This window comes from Polyodon spathula, chromosome 10 (genome assembly GCF_017654505.1).
Source record: "Polyodon spathula isolate WHYD16114869_AA chromosome 10, ASM1765450v1, whole genome shotgun sequence".
NCBI lineage: Eukaryota > Metazoa > Chordata > Actinopteri > Acipenseriformes > Polyodontidae > Polyodon > Polyodon spathula.
Window position 1 is genome coordinate 25,047,632 of NC_054543.1, and position 21,286 is coordinate 25,068,917.

Consider the following 21,286-nt stretch of genomic DNA (forward strand, 5'->3'; position numbering starts at 1 on the left):
AACATTAACTTTTATTTTAGATAAATACAGGTGCATCCATTTACTCTTTTGTTAAAATCTTGTACTTTGTCTAAACTTTTCTTTTTTTGTTTACACTGTTACTTGTTTAAGTTTAGTTGCTGTTCAAGGTCTGTTTAGTGTTTATTTTTGTTTTGTGTGTTCAGTCTCCATTTTGTTCCTGATCCTCCTGATTTTTTCCAAACGGCTGTTCACCATTCAACCCGGTACTACTCAACAGATCGATTTTCTACTATCACTATTTTTTCAACAACCTTCATCCATCATCATCAGTACAGGACTCTATTCAGGACTTCATTATTTGTTGGTGAGATTATTCCTTTTCTGTTTACTAGTTTTTTACTACTTTACTTTGATACTTTGGTTCCTGTAATTTTGGTTTTGTTCTTTTGTTACTTTGGATTACATGTGCATTGCTTCACTGGACTTGTTAGGCCTAAATTTCATTTATCATCCATTGCCATCAAGATTGTCTTTTGTAATTGGTTTCCCCATGTAATTATTCATTCACTTTTGTCTTTTTTGCCTGTTGTTGTATTAGTTTTGTATGGGTGTGGTGTTTGTGTGTGTGTTTATTGGAGGTCCACCGGACCCAGCATTCATTTCGCTTTAGTGTTGGTTTGTTTGGATGTTTGTTTAGTTCACTTTACTTTCTTACTTACCTGTACCTTCCACTAAATGTTCTCTGCAATATGTTGTTGTCCTTATATTTAATTTAGTACATGTTTACAACAATAAACAGTTTGTTCGTGAAATTGACACCACTGACGTCCCTGATTTTGCTGTCTGTCACTCTTGCTGTTTTTTGCTGTCTTCACTCTCTTAGTTATAGATATTGGGCCAGTAGTATCTCCTTAGTGAGGACAGTACAACTGCTTCTCAGTTGTGCAGAGTGATCGTTAGTGTGGTTATTTTAAGTTAAGACTGCTTTTGTGAGTTTACACTATAAAGTTTACTGTTGACATTCAGACTTGCATCCACGGTAGCGCACTCAATTTCATTCTCTTCAATTTCTCCATAAAGAGATGTTCATCTTCGTCATACGCAAGCAAGCCTGAGGTGTTAGACTGTACTGAACGACATGGGTGGTTTTACCTATACTTTTTTGTGGATTGCAGCACCTCCTCGTCCAAGTTATAAAGGTGACACTTTTTTTTTATTTTTTCCTGCTTGTAGATATTTTGTTCTATTACATTTATGGAATAAAAATAAAACATACATATATATTCCCCATGTATTATTACTAACCACCTCAGAACAGAAGTGGTACCCTCTCCCTCAATAAGCAGTTCCAGCTAAGGCTCCACTCTCACTGACAGGTGTCAGTGTCTGACCTCGTGTCTTACTCAAGTGTTTTGTCTGTTAGGTTGAGGTAAACGATAGGCAAGTGTGGCTAGTGGAGGGGAACAGGTGTAGGGGTTATGCGATGCAGGAGTGACAGGCAGACGTTTCCAGTGAAAAGGTGCTTTTATTTATAATCCAGGTCTGGTGACCGTAATATAATAAATCGGCGGCAATACACAAAAATGTGTAAAGCGCGGAGATAACAAAACAGGGCACAGTCCAGAACAAAAATGAACTCACGGTCACCTGTCCTGGGTGAGTGCAGACATGAGGGTGCGTGGTGAATACACAGATACGGTGGTGTGCAGGGGTGCTCCGGACAGTGCTGACCCTTTGTGACAGCTCCGGAGTAGTGCTCTAACTGTCTACAGTGAAGTAAACACAGACAGTTAATAAACAAGCACAACACATATATCACAAAAACACTGCAAGTTCCACTCTCGCTCCTTCTTCCTCCAAACGTTCTACCCAAACGAAGGAAAAGATCAGCGTTACCCTGGCCCCTATAGGTAATCCCACATGATATCTAGGTAAACGGTTGCAGCTGCCTTATTACTTGCAGCTGCCTCTCGTTTACCTTTCAAATCAATACGGTCTTACAACAGAGTCTCGCTTCTTTCCAGGCTGACCCACTTCCCTGACCCGGAAACGAACTGTCAGGCCAGCCCTTCCAGATACTTCTCCTCTCGTTTAGCGCCCTCACAGGTCGGGAGGAAGATTCATCACCAGAACTCATATTTCCGTCACAGCAAGTTATATTTTCTTTTCCTTATTCTCAACTTTTTAAAAAAATATTTTAGTTTAACCCCCAACTCCAAAAAACAATAAAGTTATATAGTCCCGGTAACACTTTACATAAACATTTGTATATAGCTTTAAAGTGAACCTCTTTTTTGAGGGAGCTGCTACTGCAATACAACTTACAGGTGTACAATATAATGGAAGGGAACGATATTAGGGGGATAGTCAGCTCAAGCTGAAAAACCGTGAATATTTTTTGCCTGTCATTGTGTTAGTTTTGTATGGCTGAGGTGTATGTTTGTGTATGTGTGGGTTTATTGGAGGTCCACCGGACCCAGCATTCATTTTGCTATAGTGTTAGTTTGTTTGGATGTTTGTTTAGTTCACTTTACTTTCTTACTCACCTGTACCTTCCACTTAACTAACTGTTCTCTGCAATAATGTGTTGTCCTCATATTTCATTTATTACATTATAGTTTACAACAATAAACCGTTTGTTTCGTGAAATAGACACCTCTGTCATCCCTGCTTTTGCTGTCTGTCACTCTTGCTGACTTAGTTAGTTATAGATATTGGGCCAGTAGTATCTCCTTAGGGACGACAGTATAACTGCTTCTCAGTTGTGCAGAGTGATCATTACAAGCTGGGGACACGACCTCAAAGGGTAATGGTTGTCATTCTCTTTTCAAGCAACCAGGGTTATCGTAATAACCTAATGTTCCCTTTCAATTTGAATGACAATCATTACCAAATGGGAAAGCTGTACCACAGCTGTCATGGCTCCAGATTACTGACAGTACAGCCCCACGGAGATAACAACAGAGCCCACATGACTCCTAAGGGCATGCCGCCTGCAACTGTAGAACCCAGAGAGGGTCTCGTTCAGTTTGTCACATCAAGGCAGTAAAAACACACAAATGTCTGACTACCTGTCAATGTAGCAGCATTGCATAACTCATCTAAGGAGGCACCATGAAGGAAAGCCCACGAATTTGCCTGGCCCCTGGTAGAATGGGTCATAATGTCCCCCGGTAACAGGGAGTCTGTCTGTTCATACGGCAAGCATATCACATCTGTCACCCAATGCGCTAAACGTTGTTTCGATAGGGCCTGACCTCTAGAGCGGGACCCGTAGCAGACAAACAGCTGGTTGGACTGTCTCCAGGACGCCGTCCTATCCAAATAACAGCACAGAGCCCGAACATAGCGTATGTTGTCTACGGTCCTCCTCTGACTCGTGCATTGGAGGTCTGAAAGTTTCCAAAACCACTGATTGGTTAATCCGGAATGAGGATACTACCTTTGGCAAAAAGAATGGATTTGTTCTTACTGTTACCCACGAGTCACTTCCAGTGAGAGCCATACATTTATCATCGATGGACAGTGCATGAAGCTCACTTACTCATCTGGCAGACGTAATGGCTATTAAAAATGCCACTTTTAATGAAACGGGGCGCAGTTCTGCTGACACCATGGGCTCAAACGGGGGACCCATAAGGGCCCGCAGTAGCAGTTCTAGATCCCATACATGGGAGGACAAAGCCTCCGAGCCCCTTTAAGAAACTGTACTGCCATAAAATGTGCCCCAGGGGACACAGTCAATTTTGCCATGGCACACTGATACTGCTGCCAGGTACACCTTCAAAGTGGACGCTGATTTTTCCATTTTCCTGCGTCAAACAGGTGTTGTAAGAAGGTTAATATCATCTCAATCGGGCAAGTCACAGGATCGTAACCTTTGGCAAGGCACCAGTCTTGGAAAACTTTCCATTTATATGAGTACTGGTCTTTAGTGCTCGGCGCCCTAGCAGACTGTAGTGTTTCTATTACTGCATCTGGCAAACCTTGTCTGAATAGACGGCTCCGTTCAATGGCCAGGTGCCGGGCAACTTGGGTCTGGGTGCCATAATACCCCCTCCACTTGGCTCAAGAGGTCCTTGCACAACAGGAGCTACCACAGCTGATCCGACATGTCGGAGAGGAGAGCAAACCAGAGGGCGTCTCAGCCATCTGGGTGCAACCAGCAAAACCTGTGCTCTCTCCACCCTGATCCACTATAGTGTCAGGGGTAATAATGGCAGTGGAGGGAATGCATAAAATAGCCCCTGTGGCCTAGGGTAAGCTAGCGCATCTACTCCCAGGGGGCCCCCGTCTCTCTCCATGGAGAACCATAGGGGGCAATGAGTGGACTCGGCTGTGGCAAAGAGGTCGATTTGTGCCTGTTGAAACCTCTCCCAAATTTGTTTCACCACTTCAGGATGCAGCCTCCACTCCAAGCTGTCTGGATTTCTTCTGGACAGGAGGTCTGCTGCCTTGTTGTCCAACTGCACTGATGGAACGCAAGTTTCTGTACATCCAGGACAGGAGTCTGTGAGCTGTTTGGTGAAGGCCCGGTGACCGCAGGCCGCCTTTGTGACTTATGTAGGCTACCACTGTGGTATTGTCTGTCCGGACCAGCACACGTTTGTGCGAAAATTACTGGTGAAAATGTGATAACGCCAGGCTCACTGCTTGCAGCTCTTAAGCATTTATGTGTGCTTGCTGCCAATGTCCCTTCCACTGACCTCTTGTTAAACGAGGCAGTCTTCCCAGCGACAGCGAGTGGAAGCGACAGCGAGTGGGAGAAGTACAGGCGTGGAAAAGTACAGAGCAGTTTAGAAGCAGAAAGGAGAAATTGCATCTTGAATTGCTTTAATCAGAAAACAGAGGACATTGGGGAAACACAGCCGCGTGTGTTTTTCTGATAACAAACAAGCTGAAACTCGGAGCAGCTGATTCAAATTCAGCGCCGTTTTGAGACACGGGCGAGGGGAGGAGCCGACAGCACAGCAGAACAACGCAGTTAAACGAGGCAGTCTTCCCAGCGACAGCGAGTGGAAGCGACAGCGAGTGGGAGAAGTACAGCGTGGAAAAGTACAGAGCAGTTTCGAAGCAGAAAGGAGAAATTGCATCTTGAATTGCTTTAATCAGAAAACAGAGGACATTGGGGAAACACAGCCGCGTGTGTTTTTCTGATAACAAACAAGCTGAAACTCGGAGCAGCTGATTCAAATTCAGCGCCGTTTTGAGACACGGGCGAGGGGAGGAGCCGACAGCACAGCAGAACAACGCAGTTAAACGAGGCAGTCTTCCCAGCGACAGCGAGTGGAAGCGACAGCGAGTGGGAGAAGTACAGCGTGGAAAAGTACAGAGCAGTTTCGAAGCAGAAAGGAGAAATTGCATCTTGAATTGCTTTAATCAGAAAACAGAGGACATTGGGGAAACACACAGCAGCCGCGTGTGTTTTTCTGATAACAAACAAGCTGAAACTCGGAGCAGCTGATTCAAATTCAGCGCCGTTTTGAGACACGGGCGAGGGGAGGAGCCGACAGCACAGCAGAACAACGCAGTTAAACGAGGCAGTCTTCCCAGCGACAGCGAGTGGAAGCGACAGCGAGTGGGAGAAGTACAGCGTGGAAAAGTACAGAGCAGTTTCGAAGCAGTTGGAAAGCAGGTTGACGGCTGCAGAAGAAACTAAACTTCAAAAAAAAAAAACCCTCAACATGGTCTTCAAGCCAGTAATCTGTGACACCTGCTTGATGTGGGAAATCCGAGAAAACCCAGCGGAGCTAAACCAAGTGTGCGTAAAGTGCCGCGCGATCCAGGATTTGCATAAACTAGTAAGCATGCTAGAAATGGAGCTGGAAGAAGTGAGACAGCAACAGGATCTTGAGGAGCTGGCACACCCACAATTCATGGAAGTCTGCATCACCCCTAACAGACTGAAAGCCACCAGGGAGATAGAAGGTCAGAACAGCTGGGTTCAGGTAGGCAGAAGCAGGGAAAAAAAGAAACTTCGTCAAACACAACCACCAGAAATCAAAACAACCAACAGATTTGAGTCACTTCAGAATTGTGATGAGCAGAACCAACAACAAGAGAATGAAAGGAACAACATCCAGGACCCTATTGACAGTGGTGACAAGACAGTAAAAAGAAGGGAGGTCATGATTGTTGGGGACTCCATATTGAGAAACACAGCAAGTTCAGTTCGCAGTTTGGACCCCCTTACTACAACAGTGTGCTGCCTTCCGGGAGCCTCGGTCAAGCACATCACTGAGAACGTGGACAGGCTCCTAGAACGAACAGGAGACGACCCGGTAGTAGTCGTCCACATCGGTACAAACAACATTGGAAGAGACAGACCAAAATCCCTGCAAAACAAATTCAGAGAGCTAGGAAGGAAATTAAAAGAGAAAACCAAAACTGTGGTATTTTCTGGTATACTACCCGCACCTTGCAAAGGACCATATGGACAGCTGGAAATAATAAATCAAAACCAATGGTTGAAGACGTGGTGCACACGGGAAGGCTTCACCTATCTTGATCATTGGACCACATTCTACAACGAGGACTATCTGTATAGACGGGATGGACTGCATTTAAATAACAAGGGAACTAGTCTACTTGGAGAAAAGATCCTCGAGCAGGTTCGGAAGCATTTAAACTAGAAAGGAAGGGGGGAGAAATGAACAAAAAAACAGAAGGGAGACCGCATCAAAACAAGAACAACAACTCAGGTAAGACAACCATTAAATGTATTTATCTAAATGCTAGAAGTATCAGAAACAAAATTCTAGAACTTGAAGCTACTGCACTAACAGGTAACTATGATGTGATAGGTGTTACAGAAACTTGGTTATCTGAGAGTGATGGGGACGAATATAATATTTGTGGGTATACACTGTATAGGAAAGACAGGCAGGACAGAAGAGGAGGAGGGGTAGCGCTATACATAAGAAACAGTCTTGAAGCCCAGGTGTTAAACCTGGACAAAGAAAATAAAACCGAATCAATATGGGTCAGAATAACAGACAAAAATTCAAAAGGCATAATAATAGGAGCATGCTATAGACCGCCAGATTCAGACGGTGAGCACAATAATCTGTTATACAATGACATTAGAAATGTGTGTAGCAAAGGAGAAGCCATACTAATGGGGGATTTCAACTTCCCCCAAATAAAATGGGAAAACCCGGTGGGTAGCGCGAAGGATGAAATAGAAATGGTGGAAATGACAAATGACTGCTTCCTAACACAATTTGTCAAGGCACCGACTAGAGGGGAGGCATGCCTTGATTTAGTCTTTTCAAATAACGAAGATAGAATAACTAAAACAGAGGTCAGAGAACCACTGGCAAACTCAGACCACAACATGGTCTCATTTGAAGTGTTTTTTAAATCCCCAAAAGTAAAGACTAAAGCTAAGGTTTACAATTTTAGAAAAGCAAACTATGAAGGCATGAAACAGAGACTAACAGAAGTAGATTGGAGTAAAATAGAGAAAACACCCACAGAAGAAGGATGGTTGTTCTTCAAAAACGTAGTACTAGAGGCGCAAAACAATTATATCCCTAAAGTAGACAAATCTAAATGTAAAACTAAATTGCCAAAATGGTTTAATAGATCAATTAAAAAAAATATTCAGCGAAAAAAGGCACTTTACAGAGCATTAAAAAAGGACCAAAAAGAAAGTACACAGAAAGAGTACACAGAACTGCAAATGCAAGTCAAAAAGGAAGTTAGAAAGGCCAAGAGAGAAATAGAAATGAACATTGCTAAAGAAGCTAAAACCAATTCCAAAATGTTTTTCCAATATTACAACAGCAAGAGAACATTCAAAGAGGAGATTAAATGTTTAAGAGATACAAATGGCAAAATCATAGAGGAAGAAAAAAAAATAGCAAATATGTTAAATGATTACTTTTCACAAGTTTTTACAAAGGAAGATACTGACAACATGCCCCACATGTCATCCAGTTCCTATCCAGTTTTAAATAACTTTAGCATAACTGAGGCAGAAGTGTTAAAGGGACTAGGAGCTCTTAAAATAAACAAATCCCCTGGGCCGGATGAGATCCTCCCAGTAGTACTCAAAGAAATGAAAGAAGTAATTTACAAACCGCTAACCAAGATCATGCAGCAGTCTCTTGACACAGGGGTGGTACCGACAGACTGGAAAATTGCAAACGTAATACCGATCCACAAAAAGGGAAACAAAACTGAACCAGGTAACTACAGACCAATAAGCCTGACTTCTATTATATGCAAACTTATGGAAACTATAATAAGATCCAAAATGGAAAATTACCTATATGGTAACAGGGTACTGGGAGACAGTCAACATGGTTTTAGGAAAGGGAGATCGTGCCTAACTAACTTGCTTGATTTTTTTGAGGATGCAACATCGATAATGGATAATTGCAAAGCATATGACATGGTTTATTTAGATTTCCAGAAAGCTTTTGACAAAGTCCCGCACAAAAGATTAATTCTCAAACTGAACGCAGTTGGGATTCAAGGAAACACATGTACATGGATTAGGGAGTGGTTAACATGTAGAAAACAGAAAGTACTGATTAGAGGAAAAACCTCAGAATGGAGTGTGGTAACCAGCGGTGTACCACAGGGATCAGTATTAGGTCCTCTGCTATTCCTAATCTACATTAATGATTTAGATTCTGGTATAGTAAGCAAACTTGTTAAATTTGCAGACGACACAAAAGTAGGAGGAGTGGCAAACACTGTTGCAGCAGCAAAGGTCATTCAAAATGATCTAGACAAGATTCAGAACTGGGCAGATACATGGCAAATGACATTTAATAGAGAAAAGTGTAAGGTACTGCACGCAGGAAATAAAAATGTACATTATAAATATCATATGGGAGATATTGAAATTGGAGAAGGAATCTATGAAAAAGACCTAGGAGTTTTTGTTGACTCAGAAATGTCTTCATCTAGGCAATGTGGGGAAGCTATAAAAAAGGCTAACAAGATGCTCGGATACATTGTGAAAAGTGTTGAATTTAAATCAAGGGAAGTAATGTTAAAACTGTACAATGCACTAGTAAGACCTCATCTTGAATATTGTGTGCAGTTCTGGTCACCTCGCTATAAAAAAGATATTGCTGCTCTAGAAAGAGTGCAAAGAAGAGCGACCAGAATTATTCCGGGCTTAAAAGGCATGTCATATGCAGACAGGCTAAAAGAATTGAATCTGTTCAGTCTTGAACAAAGAAGACTACGTGGCGACCTAATTCAAGCATTCAAAATTCTAAAAGGTATTGACAGTGTCGACGCAAGGGACTTTTTCAGCCTGAAAAAAGAAACAAGGACCAGGGGTCACAAATGGAGTTTAGAAAAAGGGGCATTCAGAACAGAAAATAGGAGACACTTTTTTACACAGAGAATTGTGAGGGTCTGGAATCAACTCCCCAGTAATGTTGTTGAAGCTGACACCCTGGGATCCTTCAAGAAGCTGCTTGATGAGATTTCTGGGATCAATAAGCTACTAACAACCAAACGAGCAAGATGGGCCGAATGGCCTCCTCTCGTTTGTAAACTTTCTTATGTTCTATGTTCTTATTCCTCTCCCATTCCAGACTACTCCCCTGCCAAGGCTGGAGGCATCCGTAGTAAGCACTTCCCTTCTGTTAGGGGATCCGAGGGGAGATCCGAGGCGCAGATTGCCGGGACAGAGCCACCACTCCAGTGTCTTCCGGCATTGTCTGGAGACTCGCACCAGCCGGTACCAATCTCGGTCCAGGTGCACCTTGAGCGTATTCACCCAGGCTTGAAGCGAGTGCATTCTCAGCTGCCCTAGAGGAAGGATTCTCGAGGCTGCTGCCATCAGCCCCAACAACCTTCGATACAGTTTGACCTATAGGAGCGCATCCTCTCTGAATAGGGAGTGTGTGGTTTCCAACCACCGAATCCTGTCTTCCGACAGTGAGCAGAGTTCAGTTTGATCCCCAGGAACACTGTGGACTGAGATCGTATGAAGTTGCTCTTCTGATGATGTATTGAGAGCCCTAACTTCGCCACATGATCTATGACCTGTTTTGTGTGGGCCTCTGTGTGTGCTTTTGACTGTGTGCAAACCAATCATCCAGATCGTTTAGGATCCAACTACCCCGCAGCCTGTGTGGAGCCAGGAATTACCTGGAGTAAAAACTGCTGAGGGCATCGCTTCTACTTACCAAGCGTACAGTGTTCTTCCATCGAAGATTGGCGATCTCCTGTTGAAGGAGTATCGCCCTCGCTGGTTTGACAGTGGTGAGGAGCACACCCTTGCTATGAGTTGTTGCCTTTGGTCAGTCCGGTTGTGGGTAGGTTTAGTGGCAGCCTGGGCTCCTCGGGGGCAGTCTCCCTTGGGCATGGGAGGGGGCTGGTCTTTCTTAAGCCTCCGCCTCGATCTCCAGCCGGAGAACTGGTTACCCCTGGCCTCCGGTGGTCCCCTGCGGCTGGCCCAGCCTCTGTCCCTGCCTGTTTGTCTATTCTGGGGTGGAGGGCAGTGTTCAGACCCTTTTACCCCAGCAGGCTGTGCATTCCACCTTGGGCGCTGACTGTAAGCCGAAAGGTGCGAGAACTTTGAGGCAACCTCCATGGTCTTGCGGCAACCGTCTGTCCCCTGGTGAGCATCCCCTAGAGTGCTACCGCCTCGGCGGTGAACATCTCACCTCCCCCGAGAGGTGTCTGCGCCTCTGTACCGGTGGTGGTGAAGGGAAGGGTGGCCCAGTTGTGTGGGAGAGTTCCCTGGTCACTGTATCTGGAGGGGTCCTGGACAACCTCTGCAGAGGCTCTTGGACCACAGATCTCATACTCCCATGGCTTGAGGAGAGAGAATCTGCTGGGGATAGGGCTGCTCTCCATTGCTTTGTTCTCCTTGAGAACCTCCGACAGGGAGAGCAGTCCAGCTCACCTGCCAGTGCCTTGGTCGCGTCCTCTGGCCCTTGGCACCTGGTGCAGGATCGGTGCTCGTCCTGCCTGGGCAATTTTGCACACCAGTCACAATGGTGAAAACCAGCGGAGGACCCAGTCAACTAGACCGACATGCTTTGCATTTTTTTAATTTTTTTTTTTTTAAACTGCTGTGCTCAGTAAGTAGCCTGCAGACTCTGTTTAAGAACGATTCACCGGTGCTGAATCAGTCGATGCTGAGTCAATCGATGCCGAGGTCGATGCCAATGTGTAGTCCAGTGAGTGCAGGGCTGTAGATGGCCTCGAAGCTATTCCTCAGTGCCGAATCAATCGGTACCAGGATTGGCATCGAAAAGAGCGCGGTTGGTGCCGAGAGGTCTGTGTAGAGTGGACCTGTTCCAAGGTCAGTGCTGATGGTAGGCACCGTCGGGGCCGAGCTGTAGGTGGTGCCAAGTCAATTGGGACTGGATAGGCTCTGTTTATTCAACCTTGCGATCGGCGGGAAAAACCGTGGTCGATGCATACCCCAGCAGCCGATTCAATCAGCATTGGTTGCCGAGGGCAAACGCAGCTGTGCTAGGAAAGCCCAAGGATTAAAGGGGGTGCTAGGCCCGAGCTGTTTTTTTTTTTTTTTTCTTTTGGTCCGCGGAATCTTCATACAGCACCACAACAGCTCTCTACATGGTGTATCAACTACACAAGGCCTTGTGTAGTGAAAAGAGCAATGGCCACTCGCTAATCTCTTCAGTGGGATCGAAACCAGCTCTAGTCAGAAACTGACACGAGAATAAAGCAAGGGAACTCTTTTAGACACGCTTGAAGTGCAATTTTACTGTGAATTATTTCTTAGTTTGCAGATAAATCCAACAAATCGGCCAAATTCGGTATGTGAAAGCAAAAGCGATCTACGACCTGAGAAATGAGAGACAAAATGGTGATGTGCTACTGTGAGGACATCCCTCTTCAACAGGAGGTGGGAGGGACTTCCCCTCATAGCAGGGCCCTGATAGGGCAGCTTTTGTATATTTGCTCAGAGATTGACGGTCAGAGAGGCTCTTCCCATTCGGTAATGGTTGTCATTCGAATTGAAAGGGAAGCTTGGTTAAATTTGTTTTACAAGTTTCTGAAATTTATGGCAAAAAATACTGCTCCTACAATGTTCACCTGCTTATTCATTTGACAGATAGTGTGCGACAGTGGGGACTATTGTGGGCTATTTCAGCTTTTGTTTATGAGGACACCAATGGCAAATTGCTAAATCTTTTATCAGGCACCCAGTCTGTTCCTTGTCAAATTTTCAAGAAATTCCATGCTGCTCAAAAAATTGTGATATATAGTGGACAAACATTAGACAGTGCTCCTGATGTATTTCGTGACCTGTTCTGCAGAATGACAAGTAATCAGCCACACAGAAAAAAAATCCATGCACATGAAGACACATGTTGTTACACTCGGCAAATGCAACAAAAGACTTTTACTGAATGAAGAAAGAGTAGCATTAGAACAGTGAGGTCAAATAAACACATTAAGAACAGATGGATCAAGTGTAAGTGTGTACAAGCGATGTATAATTGCAAGCAAACTATACACCACATCTATGTATGCCACAGGATTTAACAGAGACAACTCTGTCATTTTCACCGATTACTTTTTTGGGTACATCACCTCTTTTGCAGTTGTCCCAGTGAAGATGCTTCTTACTCTTTAGAGATGCTTGTGTTTTACAAAATGTTTTACATGACATGTTCTCTTGCAGCACTGTAACTAGACCTCTGTAACCCAATCTCATTGACCATTCTACTGCCTACTGTAAAACAACCATTTTATCTAGACAATCTCTTTTGAGTTTGTTTGTAGATGCTGCAATTTTCCTTATCTACTATTTTTGTACCTGGTTTGACTGTTTTGCTCATTGACTACCCTTCTCTGATTATTCTTACCTGTTTCTGCCTCACATCTCTCTCTCGCTTTGGCATTCCCTTGCTCGGACTTACGACCAATCTTTTAGATTACACCCTTTTGTTGGTTGCCTGGAAATGGAATCGCCGATCACAGAGCTCCTTCCACCTGATTTGGAAGACAGCCTCCTGATGCTGGAGGCCCAGCCCCACCGTGGGAAGAGAGCTGCTCCTTGCCTGCTGACAGCAGAACACTTGTACTACAAGGACTGGCTGACAGTCAGTGATTGCCTTGTATGAGCTCTATTATAATCCACCACAAAACTTTGTCTACTGAATCTGTCTTTACTCCTTGCCTGCAATCAGGCACCCTTCCCTTGCTCCCCACTCAGCACTTGCTCCCACACAGCAAGCACAATTTACCGTTCCATTAGAAGATCCTGTCCTGGCTCGCCATCAGGTAGAGTCAGCGTTTCAAAAGACCTATCCAGCCCATTACAAACTCCATTTCAACCAGTGGTGGCTTACGATTTTGACTGGTCACAACATGCTCCAACACGTACAGCAACTTTTCCACTGGCGCCTCACAGACCCTGGTTACCACGACAACACCCTCATTGAGAGACTGCGGGGAGTTGTAAGCTGCCATCAGGACCAGGCAGCTTCATCAGGCACTGCGAACTCTGAGCCTCAGTATAGTAATCTTCTGTCTTCCTGTTGCTGCGCTTTCACAACTGGTGGGGGAGAGTTTGTGACATCTAAATACTGCATGCTCGTCTTGTAGACCTACGTTAACTTAATCATATACATGACTAACTGTCCTAAAACATGTATCGAATATATTTATTATTCAAATCTGAAAAAAATACAAAATGAAACAAGGATTTTAATCACAATAACCAAACAAGCGAATGGTTTTAATTCCAATCACAACCTCTAGATGGCAGTATAACACCACAAGTTCTATATAGATTTTAAGCAGGTTTGATATAGCTGCAAAGCTTGCACTCTCTATGCCAGGGCTTCTCAAACTCAGTCCTGGGGACCCCCTGTGGCTTCTGGTTTTCATTGCAACCGAGCTCTCAATTACTTAACTAGACCCTTAATTGAACTGATAATTTGCTTAATTCAATCTTTTTACATGTTTTCAGCTATAAAATGGTTGTCTGCATATTTATAAATATGAATATATTAATGTATACACTTTAAAATACATTTCGCCCACTTTTTGCTAAATTGTAACATATTTGTTTGAAGTATAAAAGAACAAATCCCCTTCGAGGACCTGATTATGAAACCACACACTTATCGGCTTTCTGAGATGCTCAGAATCTACCATCACATTAACTTCGAGCTTCTCTGCATCAGACATCCATTCCTGCGACCTCTTCCTGTCTCCTCGTCTGGCTCAGCTCACCCGCTACAACCTCCTCTGTTCTACCAATTGATCATGGATTAAATGCATCTCTTTCTAGACTGCTACAATCAATCCAGGATTATATGTCTGCAGCCATGGCTCCTGCTACCAGTTCATCATATCGTACTGCATGGAATAAGTCCTCTCGATTCTGTGCTCAACAGCAGATAATCCCAGTGCAGTTCAACCACACCGGGATCCTGACATTCATTGTTCACCTCTGAGACAATAACCATCTTTCTCCTTCCTCGATTCATTCCTATCTGTCTGGAATACAGCACCACTACCATCTTCAGTGCATCCTGGCGCCCACCCTCCTCTACTTGCCTACTGTCCATCTGACCCTCTGAGGAATGGAGAAATCCCTCCCTCCTGTATCCCCCAATAGGTTGCCAATCACAACGGACATACTCTTCAAAGTGGTGGTTTTGATGTTTTTTCCTATCCACTGTACGAATGGCTTTCCTTTAGGTTGTCTAAAGTTATTCTGCTATGTCTTGTTTGTGTTTCATCCTAGAATGTCCTCAGGGCATAGTCGTCTTTCCCCTCACAGCTGTAGGCTTTCTAGCGTGGCGCCGGGGGTCCAACTTTTGGGGTGGATAGTGATCACACTTCCTAAAGCCTCCTGTGGCATCCACCATTACCAGGTCCAGGCTCTCTAGTCAACTAGACCCCTTGCCATAAATAATTCTGCCCTGTAGATCATGTTCTATAATGCTTTTATTCAATCCATCATTACCTGTCTTTCCAGTCTTATTTTATATAACTGTATACTAACCATATATACACTGAACAAAAATATAAACCCAACATGTAAAGTGTTGGTCCCATGTTTCACGAGCTGAAATAAAAGATCCCAGAAATTTTCCATATGCACAAAAAGCTTATTTCTCTCAAATTTTGTGCACAAATTTGTTTACATCCCTGTTAATGAGCATTTCTCCTTTGCCAAGATAATCCATCCACCTGACAGGTGTGGCATATCAAGAAGCTGATTAAACACAGCATGATCATTACACAGGTGCACCTTGTGCTGGAGACAATAGAAGGCCACTCTAAAATGTGCGGTTTTGTCACACAACACAATGCCACAGATGTCTTAAGTTTTGAGGGAGCATGCAATTGGCATGCTGAATGCAGGAATGTCCACCAGAGCTGTTGCCAGAGAATTGGACGGTCATTTCTCTACCATAAGCCACCTCCAATGTCATTTTAGAGAATTTGGCAGTACGTCCAACTGGCCTCACAACTGCAGACCACGTGTAACCACGCTAGCCCAGGACCTCCACATCTGGCTTCTTCACCAGCAGGATCGTCTGAGACCAGCCACCCGAACAGCTGATGAAACTGTGGGTTTGCACAATGAAAGAGTTTCTGCACAAACTGTCAGAAACCGTCTCAGGGAAGCTCATCTGCATGCTCGTTGTCCTCATCAGGGTCTTGACCTGACTGCAGTTCGGCATCGTAACCGACTTCAATAGGCAAATGTTCACCTTCGATGGCCACTGGCACGCTGGAGAAGTGTGCTCTTCACGGATGAATCCTGGTTTTAACTGTACCGGGCAGATGGCAACCAGTGTGTATGGCATCGTGTGGGCGAGCGGTTTGCTGATGTCAACGTTGTGAACAGAGTGCCCCATGGTGATGGTGGGGTTATGGTATGGACAGGCATAAGCTACGTACAATGAAAACAATTGCATTTTATTGATGGCAATTTGAATGCACAGAGATACCATGATGAGATCCTGATGATCATTGTCGTGCCATTCATCCGCTGCCATCACCTCATGTTTCAGCATGATAATGCACAGGCCCATGTCGCAAGGATCTGTACACAATTCCTGGAAGCTGAAAATGTCCCAGTTCTTCCATGGCCTGCATACTCACCAGACATGTCACCCATTGAGCCCAATTTTAGGATGCTGTGGATCGACGTGTATGACAGCGTGTTCCAGTTCCCGCCAATATCCAGCAACTTCGCACAGCCATTGAAGAGGAGTGGGACACAATCAATAGCCTGATCAACTCTATGCGAAGGAGATGTGTTGCACTGCATGAGGCAAATGGTGGTCACACCAGATACTGACTGGTTTTCTGATCCATGCTCGTACCTTTTTTTTTTTTAAGGTATCTGTGACCAACAGATGCATATCTGTATTCCCAGTCATGTGAAATCCATAGATTAGGGCCCAATGAATTTATTACAATTGACTGATTTCCTTCTATGAATTGTAACTCAATAAAATCTTTGAAATTACTGCATTTTGCATTTATATTTTTGTTCAGTGTATTTTCTATTCAGGGTGTCCCTAAAGCTGATGCCAACCTAAACATCTGAGTCTTTCTATATCTATTCTTTTCCTTTTCAAGAGCGCAATTGCGAGTCCATTCTGCCCTGCTGAGATGGGTGATCTATCCTCTTCCCTTTATGGGTTTGCTTCCGCACCCAAGTCGCCGCGGCCACTCTCCAGTGAGTAGAGGACTAACATTTTATGTTTTCCAGGTCTCAGGGGTCATCAAGACCAGCCTTCAGTCACCATGGTGCCCAATCGCGAGACTGAGACTTGCTTTACTATCATTCTATCCCCCTTCTAAGTAAATGGCGCTCTTCAAGCTGCTATAAATCATTTTCCCTTATGACTAGCCAATGCACCTTGAAAGATTAAGATACCACGGGCAATTTATGACAATTATGCAGAATGAAATATCACCAGTTATGTTGTTGGCAGTGATGAACTTGCAGTTTGTAGACTAGAAGATATCAAAGCAAAATGTATACTTCTACCACAAAAACATGGAGTGTTTGCGATAAAAGTGCCAGAATTTGAGTTAGACTAAAGGCTACAGATATTATATTTAACATCTTACTCCCTCCTGTCCCGCGGGCGGAACATGGAACTGCAATTACACAATACATATAATAAATCATCTGTAATATTATTACAAAAGCAAAAGAGCAAACAAAGTTGACTCAATATCAAAACTGTTGTTTTCCTACCATCAAACAGCAAAGGAATATTTAGAATTCGCCATTTCACCGCTGAGATATCCCCTTCGCAATGTGTCGAGTACCTCATGGTTCAAAAACAACTCTAATCGACTAGCTCTGTGTTTGGCTGCTCTGGTTTTACAACTATCTGTTGATGGTGAAATCTTCCTGATTATGTTGTAGGGGAGTTCACAAGCTGTCCAATCATACCTTGACTTTGTTTGTAGCCTAATCCATTGAAGAGTAATTGATGTGCATATGTAAACACACCATCTGTACTGCAAGGAGAATGCAGCATTCCGCACTGGGGAGCAAGGTTTGTTACCATTTTATGATTATTTTTCAAATCGTAACATTTGTAAATCGAACGAAATGTCAGGCAGTGTTCCAACGCATACTAAAAAAAATATGATTCAGTCAGTCTTTTAGAAGTTTTGGAGGAGATGGATAGGAGTGAAAGTGACATTGACATCAGCTTTCTGGGTTGGAGAGGGCTGATTCAGTGTCTGAAGCAGCATTTGAAGATGGATTGGATCCTCTTCAGGGTTTGTAAGTATAGTGGATCCATATTATTATTATTATTATTATTATTATTATTATTATTATTATTATTATATTTTTACGTAATGAGCACTTCAGGGATGTAAATAGTTAATTTGTTCATTTTGTACAGTTTGTGTTGTTATTAGGTTTTTGTTCAGTTGTATTCATAGTTTGAAAAGGAAGATATTTGATTTGATATGAAGTAAACAGTTTATTTTGCAAAAAAATTCTCATCACTTTGCTTCTTGACATTTACATACCTTCAAGCAAGTAACAAAAACACAGAATCAGGTACTGAAAATTCAAGTTAAAAAAAAAAGTCTCAGTAGCAACATTCGCCTTCACAAACACAATTATGTGAGAGCAATGTGCCTGACAGCTGTGGCATTTGAATTGAGGGTAGTTGTCATGCATACTCATCGTGGATACATTTCGGGCACCCCAAAGCTCTCCAAAAAGGCCACCTTTTGAATAAAATATTGGACAAAAAATAAAAAAGAGGAATACAAATCTAATTCAAGTGGCAATGTATAGCATGTGAGGTGCCAGAAGGTAACATCCCTTTTAGAACTTGCACAAGAAACTGGTGTATGAATGGCCATAAAAATTTACAAAATATTAATTTTTGGAGAGGTTCGGGGACCCTTGGGCCTAGCTTTGTAAATACTCATGTAGAATTTGATCCCTTTGTTCAATCAATTTTTGCCCAGTGTAGTAGACATGTTGGGGAAGCACTGGAAAAAAATGTGTGTCATTTCATGTGCTACAGGTTGAAAAAATGGCTATAGAATATAAAAAAAATGAAAAGCATGCCCGTGATTAATTTATTGGACTGACTATCACTTCTCTACCTAGTTCCCCTGTTTTGTATCACATGCATACCAACGCAACAACACATTTTTATATATCGTCCTTTTTGGTTGCTGTGTAATGACAATTTGTACTGCCTACTGGACCTTGTGCTCTACCAAATGTTATGCCTTGGTCACCATCTTCCACACTTCCACACAGTGACTTTTTATTGTGCTAATTAACAATTGACATCACAAAGATGCTGCAAAATGATCTGTCGATCTTGGGCAAGTGTTGTGACTCTTGGTCTCCCAGTTTGTGGCCTGTCATTGACAGAGTGTGACTGGTTATATTGTCTCACCAGGTTTGAAATTGCTAGTTGTGAGCACCCAAAATGGTGAGCCACAGTATGCTTTCATTATCCAGCCTCCAACATGCCGATTGCACAAAGGCGTTGCTCTCTTGACAGATGTGGCATATTGTTTTGTTTTGTTTTTCTGTGATTTTCTTTATTGCTTTTATGTAAGCTTGCAATTCAGCAGATAAAATCACTCCATATCCAATGTCCAATCAACTGTGTCAATAATTAGGTGATTAAGTGCATATGATTCAGTTATGTTATGGTCAAGGATGAGTGATTGAGTGATTAAAAAGAAACTAAAAACATTTCGGCAATATCCATCTTTTATATACATTATTTGTTTTTAAGAAATAAATGTGATGTTTCTTTTGATGCTCAGTGTGTGTGTATATACAGTGCCTTGCAAAAGTATTCAGACCCCTGACCAATTCTCTCAGATTACTGAATTACAAATGGTGCACTGAAATTTCGTTCTGTTCAATATTTTATTTTAAAACACTTAAACTCAAAATCAATTACTGTAAGGTGACATTGGTTTTATGTTGGGAAATATTTTTAAGAAAAATAAAAAACTAAAATATTTTGCTTGCATAAGTAATCAACCCCCACACATTAATATTTGGTAGCGACACCTTTCTCTGCAATAACAGCTTTAAGTCTTTTGGGGTAAGTATGTACCAGCTTTGCACACAGTGTTGGAGTGATTTTGTCCCATTCTTCTTGGCAGATTTGCTCCAGGTTGTTCAGGTTGGTTGAACGACGCTTGTGGACCGCAATTTTCAAATAGTGCCACAGATTCTCAATGGGATTGAGATCAGGACTTTGACTGGGCCACTGTAGGACATTCACCTATTTGTTCTTGAGCCATTGCAGTGTTGCTTTGGCCTTGTGCTTGGGATCATTGTCCTGAAAGGTGAATTTCCTCCCAAGCTTCAGTTTTTTTAACTGACTGAAGCAGATTCTCTTGCAGTATTTTCCTGTATTTTACTCCATCTATTCTTCCTTCAATTGTAACAAGATGCCCAGTCCTTACTGATGAGAAGCATCCCCACAGCATGATGCTGTCACCACCATACTTCACTGTAGGGATGGTGTGTCTTGAGGCATGGGCAGTGTTAGGTTTGCGCCACACATAGCAATTTGAGTTTTGGCTAAAAAGCTCTATCTTGGGCTCATCTGACACAAAACATTTTCCCACATCGCAGCTGGGTCACTCTCATGCTTTCTGGCAAACTCCGGACGTGCTTTCAGATGGTACTTTTTGAGTAACGGCTTCTTTCTTGCCACCCTCCCATACAGGCCAGTGTTATGCAGAGCTCTTGATATGATTGACTGGTGCACCGTTACTCCACTCCCAGCCACTGAACTCTGTAGCTACTGCAAAGTGATTGTTAGCCTCTCTGTGGCTTCTCTCACAAGTCTCCTTCTTGTTTGAGCGCTGAGTTTTGAGGGACGGCCTTTTCTTGGCAGTGCCTGGGTGGTGTGATGCAGCTTCCACTTCCTGATTATTGATCCAACTGTGCTCACTGGGATATCCAAACACTTGGATATTATTTTGTACCCTTTCCCTAATCTATGCATTTGTATTATTTTATTTCTAACTTCTGTAGAATGCTCTTTGGTCTTCATTTTCCTCCAGATTCACAGCCTTACCAATGATCCTTCAACAGTGGGGTTTTTAGCCAGAAAATGTGACAGCAACTTTAATGGTTCACAGGTGGAGGCCAATGGTAAGGTAATTGTGTCCTCGTTAGGGCAATTTCTTTCATCGGTGCAAACTGGGAGCTTCCACAGCACAGGGGTTGAAAACTTATGCAAGCAAGATATTTCAATTTTTTTTTTTTTTTTTTTTTTTTTTAATATTTCCCAACATAAAACCAATGTCACCTTACAATAATTGATTCTGAGTTTCAGTGTTTAAAAATAAAATATCAAACAGAACGAAATTTCAATGTGCCATTTGTAATTCAGTAATATGAGAGAATTGGTCAGGGGTCTGAATACTTTTGCAAGGCACTGTATATATACATATATATATATATATATATATATATATATATATATATATATATATATATATATATATAGTGCCTATAGAAAGTCTACACCCCCTTTCAAAATTTTCACCATTTGTTGCCTTATAGCCTGGAATTAAAATAGTTTTTTTTTTCATCTACCTACACATCCTACCCCACAACTTCCGAATGTAAAAAATATTCCAGAAATTTGTAGAAAATGACTTAAAAATAAACACTGAAATAGCTTGGTTGGACAAGTGTCCACCACCTTTGTAAAAGCAATCCTAAATTAGCTCAGGTGTAACCAATCGCCTTCAAAATCACACACCAAGTTAAGTGGCCTCCATCTGTGTTAAATTTTAGTGATACACATTATTTCAGGATAAATTCAGCCATTCCTGTAGGTTCCCTCTGCTAGGTAGTGCA